A 16834-nucleotide genomic window follows, 5' to 3' on the forward strand; every position below is an offset into this window, starting at 1 on the left:
ATGCTTACAAGACAAAAGCTGCAGTAAGAGTTCCACAAAATAATGTGTCTCCCCCCTCCTCATACCCTACAAGAATACTACCTCTATGCTTCTATTGGCTGAGGAAACATAGATAGTGTGTCTGGTACAGACTGGTACTTTATTTTGGCTTCCTGTACAATCTTATGCTACCATATATAGTTAAACCTAATCATCCTACAACTTACTATGGAGTTAGTTAAGACAAAACAATACAACAAGTTAATACAAAAACGTGCTCAGAAGTAAGTTTTAAAAATTAGTCTCAGGAATATTGTTTTTCTAATAGTCACACAATAAACATTTAAAACTTTTCTAACATTCCCTCCTCTTTGTGTGACTATTTTATCTCAACACATTTCGATGATAGTCCCTGTGTTATACACTTTTGGACTGTATGTCATTAAGTTGAGCTTTAATGTCCACATAGGTCTCCTCAGAGGTAGAGAGGGTTTGATACATTGTTCTTGAGACTGCAGTAACCAAAACAGCCAAAGCCAGAGCGATTGAGATCAAACATGATGTGATAAATCCAGTCCATTTACCGAACCATCCTTCAAGCCAGGTTGTGAATGGATCATTAATACCTGAGTTTTCCGCCAATTTATTCGATAGAGCAGTCAGTCCTTCCAGGGCTCTGGTCACGGTCCCTCCAGGAGCTGTATTGTTAGGGATAAAGGTGCAACACATGCTACCAAACATTTTGCATACCCCTCTTCTTTCAGCTAGGACCATATCTAAAGCCATTCGGTTCTGCCAGGACATTAGAGATGTGGGGGCCAACTGTTCTGCTAGGCCCTTCACAGCATCCCTTGTATAGTTTACAAATCGTTGTTGGTTATAATATATATAATTAATCCAGTCAACATTTTTATTTATAGTCACCCACCAGAGAAGAGACTCAAACCCAGCTGTCACCTGATTCCTGGCTTTAAACTCATCCGGCACCCCGCGAGGAACCCCAATCTCATCTATGTAGATCTGAGAGTCAAATGACCCCATGGGAGAGGTGTCCCTCCGATACTGTTGGCGACTCTTAGTCCACGGGTATTCTGACAGGATTCTCAGGGGCATAGCCAGCTGGACCATAGCGCAATCCCCTCAGGCATTGGCCCCACACATCCACCAGACATCAGCTCTCTGAATGTCATGTTCAACCCAGTCACCATTGTCCGTGTGAATCCTCTCCACACAGTAGTCATCGGGTAGTGACCCAAGATTCACCGCACTACGGTTACCTGGGAGTGCAAAACAAGTAAAGTTGCCCGGATAGGCGGTAACTGCTGGAGGGACCTGAGGTCTTTGTACTGGGGGAAACAACAAACTCAATGTGTGACAAGTAGAATTTGTTTTGGGTTTATAGCTCTTATTATATAATTGCAACATACATTTTAAACCTTCTGGATCTGTATTGTGATCTAGAGGAAAAAGACCTGTTGCTAAATGAGGTCTGGCTCCTGCACAAACTAAACAGTTTTCCTTTTTTAGAGTTTTAACCGTGTACCTCAACCATTCTAACCACTCATTTTTTTCTTGGTAGCCCGTCTCCAAAGCTATGGCATCTTCAATTGTTAGGTTAGTAAATCTTATAGTTTTACTCAGAACTTCTATTTTAGTATGGCCTTCTTCTTTCCCTTCTGAGTCTACCTTTTCCTGTTGTCTAGTTTTATTAGGTGGTAATACCTCAAGGAAAAATGTTCCTGAGGGGTCTGTTCGTGACACCCATGCTCTCATGGAATACAACCGCTGATCTTCCTTACTCGGCTCCTTTAATGTTATTAATAGTTGGTTACAGTTCATACTATTTGTGCAGGGGGAGTTGGAGCTTTTGTGATTATGAGTCTGTCCTTTATTACACTCTTTTTAGCCCCTGGTTGATTATACCCCCAATCTTGATGCGCTGTAGTCCATAGGGCCTGATCCCATGCTTCACATCCTGCCCTATTCCAGAGCCAGCAGATATATTTATCTGCCAATAGAAGTCCTTTAGCCCCAGTTGTATCCCCACAATCTGCAATCTGACAGAAGTCTACCAGTATAGTACTAGTTATTCCCTCTATAAAGGTTAGATTTAATGCTTTTTCTGTTCTTTCCCAATCCAAAGGTTCCTCTACTCTTCCGTAGCGTCTACCCCCTCTTATGGATGCCTCTCCTAGAGTCACCATTAACCCAAGGATAATTACTGTCCCTTCCATCCTAACCAGCTACAGAGTTCCAGCGGATAGGGTAGGGGAATTGGAAGGGGAGGGAGACTTCACCGGTTTGAGACAAGTCCCACCTTATGTGAGACCTCCCTTTGTAGCCGGATTTTCTGGACCTCTTGTAGCCAACTGGCCCTACTCTGCCTGTAAAACATTTTTACAATGGGACTGGTGAATCCAGGTAGACCTCTCTGCTATCCTTATAGCCGTGGGAGTGATGAGAAGAACTTGATACGGTCCCTCCCACTTAGGTGAGTGCCAATGCTTTCTCTTTATTATTTTTACCAGGACCCAGTCTCCAATATGGATTTTCTCTTCTCCTTGGATTGGACCTTCTGGAATAGAACTGACTTCATTAATTTGCTTCTGTTTCAACAGATTAGACATATATTCTGATAGAGTACGTTCAGATTCTTCAGCTGGTGTTTCATTTGGCAATAAGGGTATTCTATATGGCCTTCCATATATTATTTCAAATGGGCTCAAACCTTCTTTTGTGGGTGTAATATGCATACTAGTCACCACCAATGGCAAGCAGTACATCCAATTTTTACCAGTTTCTTCCATAGCTCTTCTCAGCTTATTTTTTAAGATTCCATTGTGTCTCTCCACCAATCCAGCTGATTGGGGGTGGTAGGCGCAATGTTTTTTTATTTCGATACCCATCACTTCTGTCAAATGTTGTATAGTTTTATTTACAAAATGGGGTCCATTATCGCTGTAAATCCTTTCAGGGATTCCAAATATAGGAATAATATCTCTTAGTAATGCTTTGGCTACAGTCTGTGCATCTGCACTTCCTGTCGGGAATATCTACACTCATTTAGTCAGGGCGTCTATAATTAACAAACAATATTTCTTCCCTTCACATTTGTCTAATTCAATAAAATCCATGCAAATGTGTTGGAATGGATATTGCGGTGTAGGGAACTTCCCTTTCTGTGGTCTTATACCTCCCTGAGCATTGTGTCTTGCACATATAATACATTGAGAGCAAAAAGTTTTTGAGTAGTTTGTGAATCCATAGGCTGTACATACTTTATTTAACATCTCAGTCATCCCCCTGTTTGACACATGCGTTACTCCATGTGTCAATACTGCTGCATACCTAAATAAGGATTTTGGTAATACCGGTTTCCCTTCAGGTGATGTGTAAATGTCATCAATTATTGTGCAACCCTTTGTTTTCCAATATTGTTTTTCCACAGGGGTGCTTTTTGCTGCATTTCCTGTCCTGTCATTATTTTATGTGTTTCTTGTGCCGCTATTTTGGCAGCTTCATCTGCCCTTTTATTTCCCTTTGAGATGGGATCCGCATATTTTTGTGTGCTTGACATTTGCAGATTGCAAGCTTTTTTGGTAGCTGTATTGCATCTAGGAGTTCTAAAATGAAGTCCGTGTGTGAAATTGGTTTACCACTGGAGGTGACCATCCCCCTGTTTTTCCATTGTTATGCAAAAACATGTACTGTTGAAAAGGCATATTGACTGTCAGTGTATATGGTTACGGATTTTCCTTCTGACAGTATGTCAGTGCTACAAGTTCTGCAACTTGTGCTGAATAATGTTTTGGTAGTGGCCCAGCTTCCAAAATCTCATCCTGTGTCACTACTGCATATCCAGTTGCATTTGTGCCATCTGGATTTTTCTTACTAGAACCATCAACAAAAAGTATCATGTCAGGGTTAGATAATGGTACATCTTTCAGATCACTTTGTGGCAGTACCTTTTCAGTGATGGCAGCAGTGCAGTCATGTTTATACCCATCAGTAGAAAGTGGTAGTAGTGTAGTAGTGTAGTTCAGTCCTGGAGATGAACAGATCGATCCAAGAAACATTAACTGACGCAATAACTCATGCACTAGATGCCCCAGCAGGAGCCAAGAGTCTAAGTAAACCTCCTATTAGGTATGGTGTGGAGGACGGTGAGGAATGCCCCTTGATAGAGGTCCCAAACCCAAGGGGAGGACAGAATGATGCACTGGGCCAGCCATATTCCTTGACTATGACTGTTTTTCGACCATGGACTGACAGTGATATACAAAAGGCTACAGAACACACAAATCATCCAAAATTAGGTCCAGCTGAATTCATTGAAAACATAGAGGGATTATGGAACAGTTACAAATTGAATGGGGTGGAAGTAGAGAGAGCCCTGAGGAGAGTATTAGGCCGCGTACACACGGGCGGACTGTCTGCCCAACTTAGTCTGCCGAAACACATTTCAGCGGACAGTCCGCTCGTGTGTGGGCTTCAGCGGACTTTTTCAGCGGACAGTCTGGCGGACTAAGTCTTTCGGAATTTCCATAAGATTGTCCGTCCAAACTTGGTTTCAGCGGACAGTCCGCCCGTGTGTGTGCCAGTCCCGCCCGGAGAAAAGTCCGCTCATTTCGAACAGGTATCCAGGTAGGCGGGGCCCGCGACGGAGACGTCGCTGGTCCCGCCGCCTGGTATGGACTTAAAAGGGAACCCCAACGCCGAAAAATATCGGCGTGGGGGTCCCCCCCCAAGTCCACAACAGACCCTTGTCCGAGCACGCTACCCGGCCGGCCAGGAAAGGGGGGCGAGCGAGCGCCCCCCCTCCTGAGCCGTACCAGGCCGCGTGCCCTCAACATGGGGGGTGCCTTGGGGAAGGGGGGACCGCGCGGCCCCCCCACCCCAAAGCACCTTGTCCCCATGTTGATGAGGACAAGGGCCTCTTCCCGACAACCCTGGCCATTGGTTGTCGGGGTCTGCGGGCGGGGGGCTTATCGGAATCCGGGAGCCCCCTTTAATAACTTTCCAAAATGGGGTCATTTGGGGGGGGGGGGGTTTGTGCCATCTTGGCATTTTATGGCCTTCAAAACTGTAACGCCCTTAGAAAGCCTGAAGGCGGTGCTTGGTTTTCGGGTGTGAAAAAAAAAAAAAAAAGTTTGTAATTTTCCCGCAACTTGTGGCAAAATATAAAATATTCCATGGACTCAACATGCCTCTCAGCAAATAGCTTGGGGTGTCTACTTTCTAAAATGGGGTCATTTGTGGGGGTTTTGTGCCATCTTGGCATTTTATGGCCTTCAAAACTGTAATAGGTAGTGAGAAGTGAACTCAAAAATTTACGCCCTTAGAAAGCCTGAAGGCGGTGCTTGGTTTTCGGGGCCCCGTACGCGGCTAGGCTCCCAAAAAGTCCCACATATGTGGTATCCCCGTACTCAGGAGAAGCAGCAGAATTTATTTTGGGGTGTCATTTCACATACGCCCATAGCATGTGTGAGCAATATATCATTTAGTGACAACTTTGTGTAAAAAAAAAAAAAATTTTTTTTTTTTGTCATTATTCAATCGCTTGAGGCAAAAAAATAAAATATTCAATGGGCTCAACATGCCTCTTATCAATTTCCTTAGGGGGTCTACTTTCCAAAATGGGGTCATTTGGGGGGGTTTTGTACTGCCCTGCCATTTTAGCACCTCAAGAAATTAGATAGGCAGTCGTAAACTAAAAGCTGCGTAAATTCCAGAAAACGTACCTTAGTTTGTAGATGTGACAACTTTTGCGCAAACCAATAAATATACAATTATTGACTTTTTTTTTTACCAAAGACATGTGGCTGAATACATTTTGGCCTAAATGTATGACTAAAATTGAGTTTATTGGATTTTTCTAATAACAAAAAGTAGAAAATATCATTTTTTTTCAAAATTTGCGGTCTTTTTACGTTTATATCGCAAAAAATAAAAATCGTAGAGGCAATCAAATACCATCAAAAGAAAGCTCTATTTGTGGGAAGAAAAGGACGCAAATTTTGTTTGGGTACAACATTGCATGACCGCGCAATTACCAGTTAAAGCAGCGCAGTGCCAAAGTGTAAAAAAGACCTCTGGTCATTTACCAGCAAAATGGTCCGGTCTGAAAGTGGTTAAAGGGGGCTCCCGGATTCCGATAAGCCCCCCGCCCGCAGACCCCGACAACCAACGGCCAGGGTTGTCGGGAAGAGGCCCTTGTCCTCATCAACATGGGGACAAGGTGCTTTGGGGTGGGGGGCCGCGTGGCCCCCCCTTCCCCAAGGCACCCCCCATGTTGAGGGCACGCGGCCTGGTACGGCTCAGGAGGGGGGGCGCTCGCTCGCCCCCCTTTCCTGGCCGGCCGGGTAGCGTGCTCGGACAAGGGTCTGTTGTGGACTTGGGGGGCACCCCCCCGCCGATTTTTTTCGGCGTTGGGGTTCCCCTTTAAGTCCATTCCAGGCGGCGGGGTCAGCGACGTCTCCTTCGCGGGCCCCGCCTAGCTGGAGACGCGCTCGAAATGAGCGGACTTTCCTCCGCGTGTGTGGGCGAGTCCGTTCATTTCAAAAGTAGGGCGGATTGTATGGCGGACTTAGTCCGCCGTATTAGTCCGTTCAAAAAGTGCCATGTGTGGGCAAGTCCGTTCATTCAAAAGTTGAACGGACTGTCTGTCGAATTGTCTGACGAACTTAGTTGGGCAGACAATCCACCCGTGTGTACGTGGCCTTAGGATCAGATTGGACCTCGGTAAAGGGGGACTGGGACCCCTGCGCCCCAGCAAATGCACAGGGGTGGGGGGATCCATTGCCTGCAGAAAGCCCAGACTTAGGAAACAGGTTGACTACCTTACTGAACAGATGCCAGCTTAGATAGGTACAATGGACTGATTGGCAAAAAATAAATATGACAGTACAAGGAGAGTGTCAATGACTACCTAAATAAATTATGAGAGGTTTTTAGAGTGTTCTCCGGGCTCCCCGAAGCTGAGGATGTGAATAGTGCATATCAACAACAGCTAAAGATTGTTTTTTTAAATGGATTGAAACAGGATCATAAGGATTACATTGTTAAAAACATGGTTACTTACCGAATTGCATCAGTTTTAGATGTTTTACAATATGCTAAGCATTCTGAGAAGTATTTGAAAACAAAGGCAAAAAAAGAATGTAAAAGTAAAGGTTTTTGTGCAAGGTGATGAAGGAGGGGAGGATGCAGAAGAGTACACTGCTGAGGCAGAACCAGAGGGGTCTCATAAAGGGAGAGGTACAGGTGGTTTTAGAGGAAGGAACAGTTTTAGAGGAAGAGGAAGGGGTAGAGGACAATGGAGGAATAAAGAATGGGTGGAAAGAAGGGAATGTTGGGATTGTGGGAAAAAGGGGCATTTGGCTAGGGACTGCCCTGATTTGCCAGGCCCTCACAAATCGGGTTGACTAGAAACAGTATGTGTGAGCCACCTGGAAAAGATAGGGTACGCTGAAAGGTCAAGTTAATGGTAGAGAGAAAATGTGTTCAGTTTTTAGTGGATTCTGGGGCCTCTAGGACCTTAATTCACCCTGCAGATGTGTCCCATATTGTGTGTCCCATATTGATAAATCTACAAAATCTATTTTGGTACAAGGAGTAAGTGGAAAATTGGTGAGGGAATCACTGTCTGAGTATGTCACCATTGAGGAACCAGAGACGGGGGTCAAGATCACAACCAGAGTGATCTTATCTACTGTCTGCCCTGTGAATCTCTTGGGTAGAGACCTAATGTCGGCCATGCGCATGTCAGCCAGTGCACAAAATAATAGGTTTGCAGTCCAGGTAGGACAGGAACCCATTAACCGAATAGAAGATACACACTACTATTACTCCTTAGATGTGTATATGAAAGACAAGGAGACAATTGATACTGTTGACAAAATGATTAATTATGCTGAAACTGTGATGGAAGGTAGGACAGTGGATTTACGGACAACAAATAGAGCTCACTGCACAATGTATTTTATGAGAACACCAGGGCCTGATAGGTATTATGCCTCCAGATTTTTCTTAAAGAAGGAGGTTACCCTGCAATTAACCAATGTTTACTGGAGTGTTGAGGTATTTTGTGTATCGGCATGTTGTATACCCCCCTGAGGAACAGGTTCTGTTTAGGGAAATTGCCCCACATCTATCCTTAGCTAAACCTAAAAGCCGAGATTGGAAAGATGTAGGAGAGTTTGTGAAGGAATGTCAAGACCTAAGAGATTGGGCCCCTGTGGGCCTACCTGATTTATACAAAAGTAAGTCGACAGGTTATTTCTGTCACAAATCCTTGGGACACGAAATCATTACAACACCCTCGGCACACATGTGGGCTGCAGGAACTGAATGATACTTGGCACAAGAGGATCACCTGTTAGATGGGCTTCCAGAGACACTGTGGACTAGAGGTCCAGCAGATGTAGGACTCATGAAAGGAGTCCAACCAGTAGCCATCACTCCAAAATCACACCACAGACCCCACCTAAGACAATACCCCCTTAAGAAGGAAGCAGAGGAGGGTATAGCCCCTGTAGTAGATGAACTTTTAAAAAATGGGGTGATTATTCCATGTCCTGACAGCCCTTGCAATACTCCTCTTTTCGCTGTTAAGAAGGCTCCGCCCTCTACAGGCTGGAGAATGATACAAGATCTTCAAGCTGTTAACCAGGCAGTTATACCAAGAGCTCCTGTGGTACCAGATCTACACACATTACTGAATGATTTAGATCCAGGGAATGAATTATTTTCTCCCTCCATCTTATTCTTTCTCCGATCCGCTTCTTCTTGGTCCGGTGCTTTCGTCCGGCATCTTCCTCCACGGCGTCTCTTCTTGGTTCACGGGCCGCTCCGTGCAATGGGAGGCTCCTGCTGTGTGACGCTTATCTTCTTCTGACAGTTCTTTTATAATGGAGGGAGGGGCCACCTGGTGACTCCGCACCCTCTGACGCACGGTTCCATGCGTCAGAGGGGGGCGGAATTTTTAACACTTTGTCACTTTTTTGGTGAAATGGTAGGGGTACTTTTGTACCCCCTTACCATTTCACACAAGGGGGAGGCCGGGATCTGGAAGTCCCCTTTTTAAAGGGGGCTTCCAGATTCCGAAAAGTCCCCCGCCTGCAGACCCCCACAATTACCGGCCAGGGTTGTGGGGATGAGGCCCTTGTCCATATCAACATGGGGACAAGGTGCTTTGAGGGGCTACCTCAAAGCACCATCCCAATATTGAGGGCATGTGGCCTGGTATGGTTCAGGAGGGGGGTCGCTCTCATCACCCCCTCTTTTCCTGTGGCCTGCCAGGTTGCGTGCTCGAATAAGGGTCTGGTATGGATTTTGAGGGGGACCCCCACAACATTTTTTTTTTTTTTGGCATGGGGTTCCCCTTAAAATCCATGCCAGACTTGAAGGGCCTGGTATGGATTTTGAGGGGGACCCCCACGCCATTTTTTTTGGCGTGGGGTTCCCCTTAATATCCATACCAGACCCGAAGGGCCTGGTATGCTCTTGAAGGGGAACCCATGCCGTTTTTTTTTACATTAAAGTCGTGTTGTAAGTCACGCTGTGATTTAGACTCAAGTCGTGTCCAAGTCGCCTCCCAAAGTCGTGCTGGAAGTCGTGTTGCCTCTGTGTGAATGAATGGAGTGTTGTGATACAAGTTCAATAAACACAGATTGTTATTGTTAGAGCACAAGTTCAATAAACACAGATTGTTATTGTTAGAGTCACGTTGAATCTCCTATCTGTATCGAACTGTGTCAAAATGAAAATAATGTGAAATCCTTTTCTTGAGAGTACATCACGGGACACAGGAGCTTCATTACATAGTGGGTTATATAGGCACCTCTGGTGATTGGACACTGGTTAACCCCAATTAAAGGAGAATTCCTCCCCTATATAACCCCTCCCATATGGGAGGCACCTCAGTTTTGTAGCAAAGCAATAAGAAACCACGTAAAACCCAAGAGGGTCGGGAGCCCTGTGTCCCGTGATGTACTCTCAAGAAAAGGATTTTACAGGTAAGCTGTATATAAAAATCCCATTTTCTTGATCATACATCACGGGACACAGGAGCTTCATTACATAGTGGGATGTCCCAAAGCAATGCGCAGATTGAGGGGAGGGAGACACAGATCATAATTATAGACCACCAGGGGCCGGAGGACCTAAACTGCAGCCTGCAGTACACTGCGCCCAAAGGTGATACCCTCTTGCCCTCTGACATCCACCTGATAGAATCTCGTGTATGTGTGGGCTGATGATCAAGTTGCAGCCTTACAGATCTGAGCCAGGGAGGCCTGGTGATGCACTGCCCAAGAAGCACTTACAGCCCTAGTAGAGTGTACTTTCACTTGAAAAGGAGGGATCTTCCCCTTTACACTATAGGCCTGAGAAATAACTTGTCTAATACACCTTGAGAGAGTGGATTTTGACACCGCCTGGCCCTTCCTAGGGCCTTCCAGCAAAATAAACAAGCAATCAGTTTTCCTTATCTGAGTAGTTGCTTGAAGATATATACTGATTGCTCTAACCACATCCAAAGTGTGCAAAGATTCTTCTTCTGTGGACTGTGGGTCCGAAAAAAGGATGGTAGGATTACGTCTTGATTCAAATGGAATCCCGAAACCACCTTAGGTAGAAAGGACCTGTTGGGACGCATGACCACCCGGTCCTTATGAATAATTAGATACGGCTCCTTGCTGGAAAGAGCTGCTAGCTCTGATACTCTTCTAGCCGTGGATATGGCTACCAAGAAGACCAATTTTTTAGTCAGGAGAACTAATGAAGCCAGATGCAAAGGTTCAAAGGGTTGCCCCTGCAAAGCCAAGAGAACCAAATTCAGATCCCATGGGCATACCGGAGGTTTGACTGGCGGTCTTATCCGCATGGCCCCCTGGATGAAAGCCCGCACCAGGGAATGCGATGCAAGTGGCTTCTGAAAAAACACTGACAGGGCCGAAATCTGCACCTTGATAGTGCTTATTGCCAAATTCATTTCTAGGCCTGACTGGAGAAAGGCCAAGATCCTGCTAATGACATACTTTCTAGGATCCTGAATTCACACCAGGAAACATATGCCCTCCAGATTTTGTAATAAATAAGCCTGGAGGCCAGCTTTCTGGCATTGACCCGAGTAGAAAGGACTGGCTCCGAAAGGCCACAGTCTCTCAGAATGTGGGTCTCAGCAGCCAAACCATCAAATTCAGACTGTATAAAGCAGGATGGTAAATTGGACCCTGTGAGAGCAGGTCTGGCCGGAGAGGGAGGATCCATGGCCTGCCTACTGCCAACTTCATGATCTCTGCGTACCATGGTCGCCTGGGCCAAGCTGGGGCCACCAAAAAGACTGATTTTGTCTCCCTCTTGACTCTTCCCAGGAACTGCGACAGAAGCGGGCTCGGGGGGAAGGCATAGATCAGATTGTACTGATCCCAGGGAACTGTCAGAGAATCTGACCCCTGAGCAAGTGTATCTCTTGTCCTTGACACAAAATTGTCCAGTTTCCTGTTGAACCTGGATGTAAACAGGTCTACGTCTGGAGTACCCCACCTGTGACATATGTTCCGAAACACGTCGGGGTGCAGATCCCATTCTCCTGGGCACAACTGCTGGCGGCTCAGAAAATCCGCCTGCCAATTCTCCAATCCTGGAATGAAGACTGCAGAAAGACAAGGAACATGCTTTTCTGCCCAGACAAGTATGAGATTCACCTCTTTTTGGGCCACCAGACTCCTGGTACCACCCTGGTGATTGATATAAGCCACAGCTATGGCATTGTCGGACTGAACCCGAACAGGGAGACCTCGTAGTCTGTAAGACCACTTTATGAGAGTCATATAAACTGCCCGGATCTCCAAGACATTTATCGGCAATAGATTCTCGATCGCAGACCATTTCCCCTGCAAGCACGTCTCCTCCAACACTGCTCCCCAGCCTGTCAGGCTCGCAACTGTCGTGATAATCTTCCATGGAAGAGGAAGAAAAGTTTTGCCCTTCAGCAAATTCTTGGTTTGTAACCACCAGATGAGACTCCTGCGTGTCCCTGGGGATAGACGCATAGGAAGATCCAAGGATTGGGGCTTCCTGTTCCACGCCGCAAGGATGCATTTTTACAGAGGCCTTGAGTGGAACTGGGCGATTGGGACTGCCTCGAAGGAGGCGATCATTTTCCCTAACAGTCTCATGCACAATCAAATGGGGGAAGATCTCCTGCCCAGAATTAGGTGCAACAGACCCCCAATGGCCAAGGCCTTTGGCCTTGAAAGAAACACCTTGCACTGAGTGGTGTCGATGATCATACCCAGGTATTCCAACCTGGTGGCAGGCTGTAGGGACGACTTTTCTAGGTTTATAATCCAACCTAGGCGTTCCAGGTGTTCTAGCGTTCTGGAGACGCTGTGGTTCAGGAACGCTACTGTTTTCTCCATGAGAAGCAAATCGTCTAGATAAGCCATGACGGCTATACTCTGCGCTCTTAGGTTTGCCAAGAGAGGGTCCAGAATCTTTGTGAAGACTCGAGGGGCCGTAGCAAGCCCGAACGGCAAGGCCACAAATTGAAAATGGTGCCGTTCTACCGCGAACCTTAGAAGTTTTTGGTGTGCCGGAAAAATTGGCACATGGAGATATGCATCCTTGATGTCTATTGATGCCATAAACTCTCCCCCTTGCAGGGAGGAGACCACAGTGCGGATTGACTGCATTCGGAAGGACCGGATGTATAAAAAACGGTTCAGATCCTTCAGATCTAGGATAGGTCTGACACTTCCATTTGGTTTCGGAACGGTGAAGAGATTTGAGTAAAACCCTAAACCCTGTTCTTTTGGGTCCACTTCTACTATCACCCCCTGGGATAGTAAGTGATCTAAGGCCAGAAATAACGTTTTTTTCTTTACTGGATCCCTGGGGATCCTTGACCTTAGAAAGCAAGAGGGTGGAATCTCCTGAAACTCTAGCCTGTAGCCCAGAGATACCGAAGAGATCACCTATTTGTCCCAGATCTCTTCCCGCCAGGCTCCTGCAAACTGCAGGAACCTTCCCCCCACTCGGCCGAGCGGGGGCGCCCCTTCACAGGGAAGCTTTTGGGCTCTGCTTGGCAGGCTTTCACCCCCAAGTCTTTTTCTGCCCCTGGGCTCGGCCCTGAGCCTTTCCTGTAGAGGAGGGTTGAGAAGGCCGTCGCCACTGCTTAGAGCTTGATGCTCCAGGAGAGAGCGCCTAAATGAAGGACGCTTGCTCCTTTTGACTGGAAGGAGAGTAGATTTACCCCCTGAAATTTTTTGGATGAATTTGTCCAATTCTTCTCCAAACAAACGTTCCCCTTTAAACGGGAACCCAATCAAATGCTTCTTGCATGACAGCTCAGCTGCCCAATTCTTTAGCCACAGGGCCCTTCGCATGTGTACCAACATGAGGGACAAACGTGATGCTTGTTGGACAGAATCCAAAATCGCATCAATCATGAAACACAGAATATGAGGCATCTCTGCATACTTCTCTACTTCCTCACTGGGAAGGAGCCCAAGCATCAGCTTAACCTGTTCCTTGAGGAACTGGCACAACCCCACGGCTGCGACTGTAGGTTGCTCTACAGCGCTAGTCATGGAAAAGGAGGCTTTTAATAAGGTTTCCAGCTTCTTATCAGTTGAATCTTTAAATACCTGGGCATTATCCAAGGGACAAGTCAGGTTTTTATTCACGCAAGAAACAGCCGCATCAACAGATGGGACCCCCCACTTCTTGGTGAAACTCTCCTCCAGAGGATAATGCATAGAAAACCTTTTAGGAGGAGCAAACAGTTTATCGGGATGTCCCCAATCCTCATACAACAATTCATCCATTAAGGGATGAATTGGAAAGGAATAGGCAGTCTGTGGGGCTTTCCTGACTCCCAGGGAAGAAACAGAGGACGTAGCGACTTCAGCAGCAGGCATTCTGAATGTGGTATGCACCAATTCAGTATAATACTGCACCTGTTTTCTGAGCGCCTGGGAGGAGGGGACTCTCTCCTCTTCCTCTGATTCAACCAACTGCTCATGATCCCTGTCCCAAGACAGGGATCTCTCCTCATTGTCAGAAGAATCATCTGAGAGAGGAATTTCAGCAGAGGGAGGGGATCTACCCCTTTTTCTGCTATCTTTCAGGGAAGCAGAAATAAAATTCATTATTCTCCCTTCAAAACCCTCCAATGTAGCCCTAAGGGAGTCCTCAGTGATGTATACCGGGGCTGGGACATTAGGAGAGGCTGCAAAACCTGACAGGGGCACTGACTCATCCTGTGAGGCTGGCTCCAGTCTTGCAGGGGGGGATGGTAACTTACAGGCACTTTTAGAACCCCTGGACCTAGGCGGTGATTTACCAGTGCCTTTGCTACCTCCCCCTGAGACCCTCTTACGAGGAGAATAGTCCTAAGCTACAAAGCAGAGGTACTAGTACAAGTGCAATCACTGTTGTGCTTAAAGTCTCACAATAAATATATATGCTTAAAGTGGAGGTCCACCCTAAAGTGGACCTTCCGCTCATCGGAACCCTCCCCCCCTCCGGCGCCACAATTGGCACCTTTCAGGGGGGAGGGGGGTGCAGATACCTGTACAGTACAGGTATCTGCACCCACTTCCGGGATAGCTCTCTGCGGAAAGGGGCGTAGATTACGCCCCATTCCGCAAGTGCTTGCCCCTTTCTGCAAGTGCCCCGCTGCCTGCTGGGAAACACACAGATCCCAGAGGCAGCGGGGACCGTCCTTATTGCGCAGCGCAACTCGCGCATGCGCAGTAGGGAACCGGGAAATTAAGCCGAAAGGCTCCATTTCCTGATTCCCATACCCAAGATGGCGGCGGCAGGACCCGAGAGACGATCTAGAGATCGGCTTCGGGTGCCGACATCGCGGGCGCGCTGGACAGGTAAGTGTCACTATTTTAAAAGTCAGCAGCTGCAGTATTTGTAGCTGCTGGCTTTTAAAAAAAAAAAAAACGCGGAGTCCCAGCGGACTCCCGCTTTAAACTGCACAACCTGATGCTGAGTAGGTGTCTAAGGTTTGCCTGGATCCAATCCCCACGAATGTTTACTGCCAACAGCTCCTGTGTCTCCACTTACAGCCCCCTGACGCTCTGGGCTTTTTAAATCTGCCACCTGGTGCCTGCGCAGTACAGCACCATGCACACTGACGTGCACGGCTCACAACCACACTCCCCCCTCCTCCATTAGGCTGGGAACGCACCCAGCACGTGTGCACGAGGACTGCGGGATCCAGGGGGGGGAAAGGAGAACTCCACCGGAGCTGCGTGGGACCTCCAGACTACGTGGGACCCTTGTTGTGGCAGGGCCTGCAGTGGAGACGTGAGACAGCTGGAGAACCAGGCTTCACTGAGCGTGTGTACTGAAAGGCATGTAAGTATGCATCAGGCTGCTCTTATTCCCTCTAGTAGTGGAAACCAGGTAAGACATACAACTACTCACAATGAAGAAATCCATCATATAATTATATATATAGGATTAACTTCCCTTACCTGTCCTCGCCGCAGGAATTGCTGAAACAGACAAATTCCAGCCTTCACCCATCACAGCGGGCAGTGTTAGCCAACCTTCAGGTTTATCTGGGGCCCTTTCTCAGAAGAGCCTCCTACCTGGACCATGTAAAAGACTCTGACAGAAACTTTCGTGCGCTCTGTATAAACAGTACACCAAGTCTGGTTTTCCCAGAGCCCAGTCTTCCAATAGGAGAGGACTTACAGGCTAAACCTCGTTTCTTCGGCTGACGAGGCCCGGGTACCATACCATCTTGGGAGTCAAATATCGGCCCAAGGTATGGATCCGGTCTGTTGTAGCTCTTAGGCCCCCGCAGGGACCTGCACAGAGCTAAAGTTTTACGTGACCAACTATCATAGACACTGGCGAAAAAACTGAGGTGCCTCCCATATGGGAGGGGTTATATAGGGGAGGAATTCTCCTTTAATTGGGGTTAACCAGTGTCCAATCACCAGAGGTGCCTACTGTATATAACCCACTATGTAATGAAGCTCCTGTGTCCTGTGATGTATGATCAAGAAAAAGCATTTATTTATGTCAGAGCTTTCATTTTTTGAACTCTGTGCTTTCAAACGATAACAAAAATACCTGAAATTTGGACAAAAATGCATTCGGATGAAAACAAATGCACATGTCTACTGATTAGGCCAACAGGAGTGGCCAAAGGCAAATGCACACCAAACTGTTGGCTCAACACACACTTTGAAACCCAGCAGTTGAGGAGCACTTGTCAGGGGTCTGCCAAGTACTCCAATTTGAAGCCCATAGTGGCTCAGGATAAAATAGTTTATTGTTATTACTGATTTATGCAAGTCTTATTTATAAGACTGGACTCTATGGCGCTTCTTTAATTTTTTCTTCTTGGGAGGTGACCATTTTGAAGAGCCTAAAGCTGAATTCATTTAAAGTATAACTAAAGGTAAAACTTTTTTTGTTGTTTTAGACAGATTGCAGAGAGATTAGAATGCTTGTCAGGTTTGTATTTCTGTCTGTACCTCCATTAGAGAGATTCACCCTCTCTGTTTGTCCTGTTTATCATTGAAAGTGAAAGTAAAAGAAAATGGCAAATTTTGGCTTGTCCCCAGAAACGTAATAGAGGGTAAATCTTCCAATGGGGACACTAGTTCTGGAAACCTGGGAGGTCCCCAAGGAATTCTCTTAATTTGGAGGGATTTCCTCTCACTTCCTGCTGTTTGGCTATGGGACAGGAAGTGAAGGGAAATCTCTGTGATGGGACACAGATGGCGAATAACATTTTTGACAGGGGTTATAACCTTCCCCTGCTCTATCCAAAAAAAAAGAAGAAAGAAAATCGTTTCATACTTACCATAATTTTCTT

At 46.6% G+C, this 16834-nt stretch overlaps 1 protein-coding gene across 1 annotated transcript in view; it reads left to right on the forward strand.

The window, feature by feature from the left end:
• LOC143984196 (PHD finger protein 6-like) overlaps window positions 1-16834 on the forward strand; it is a 238071-nt gene that overhangs the window by 203483 nt on the left and 17754 nt on the right. The gene's annotated exons all lie outside the window — the stretch shown is intronic.

The sequence above is a fragment of the Lithobates pipiens genome, unplaced genomic scaffold (assembly GCF_037356315.1).
Source record: "Lithobates pipiens isolate NorthernLeopardFrog02 unplaced genomic scaffold, aLitPip1_a1.2 Scaffold_16, whole genome shotgun sequence".
Classification (NCBI taxonomy): domain Eukaryota; kingdom Metazoa; phylum Chordata; class Amphibia; order Anura; family Ranidae; genus Lithobates; species Lithobates pipiens.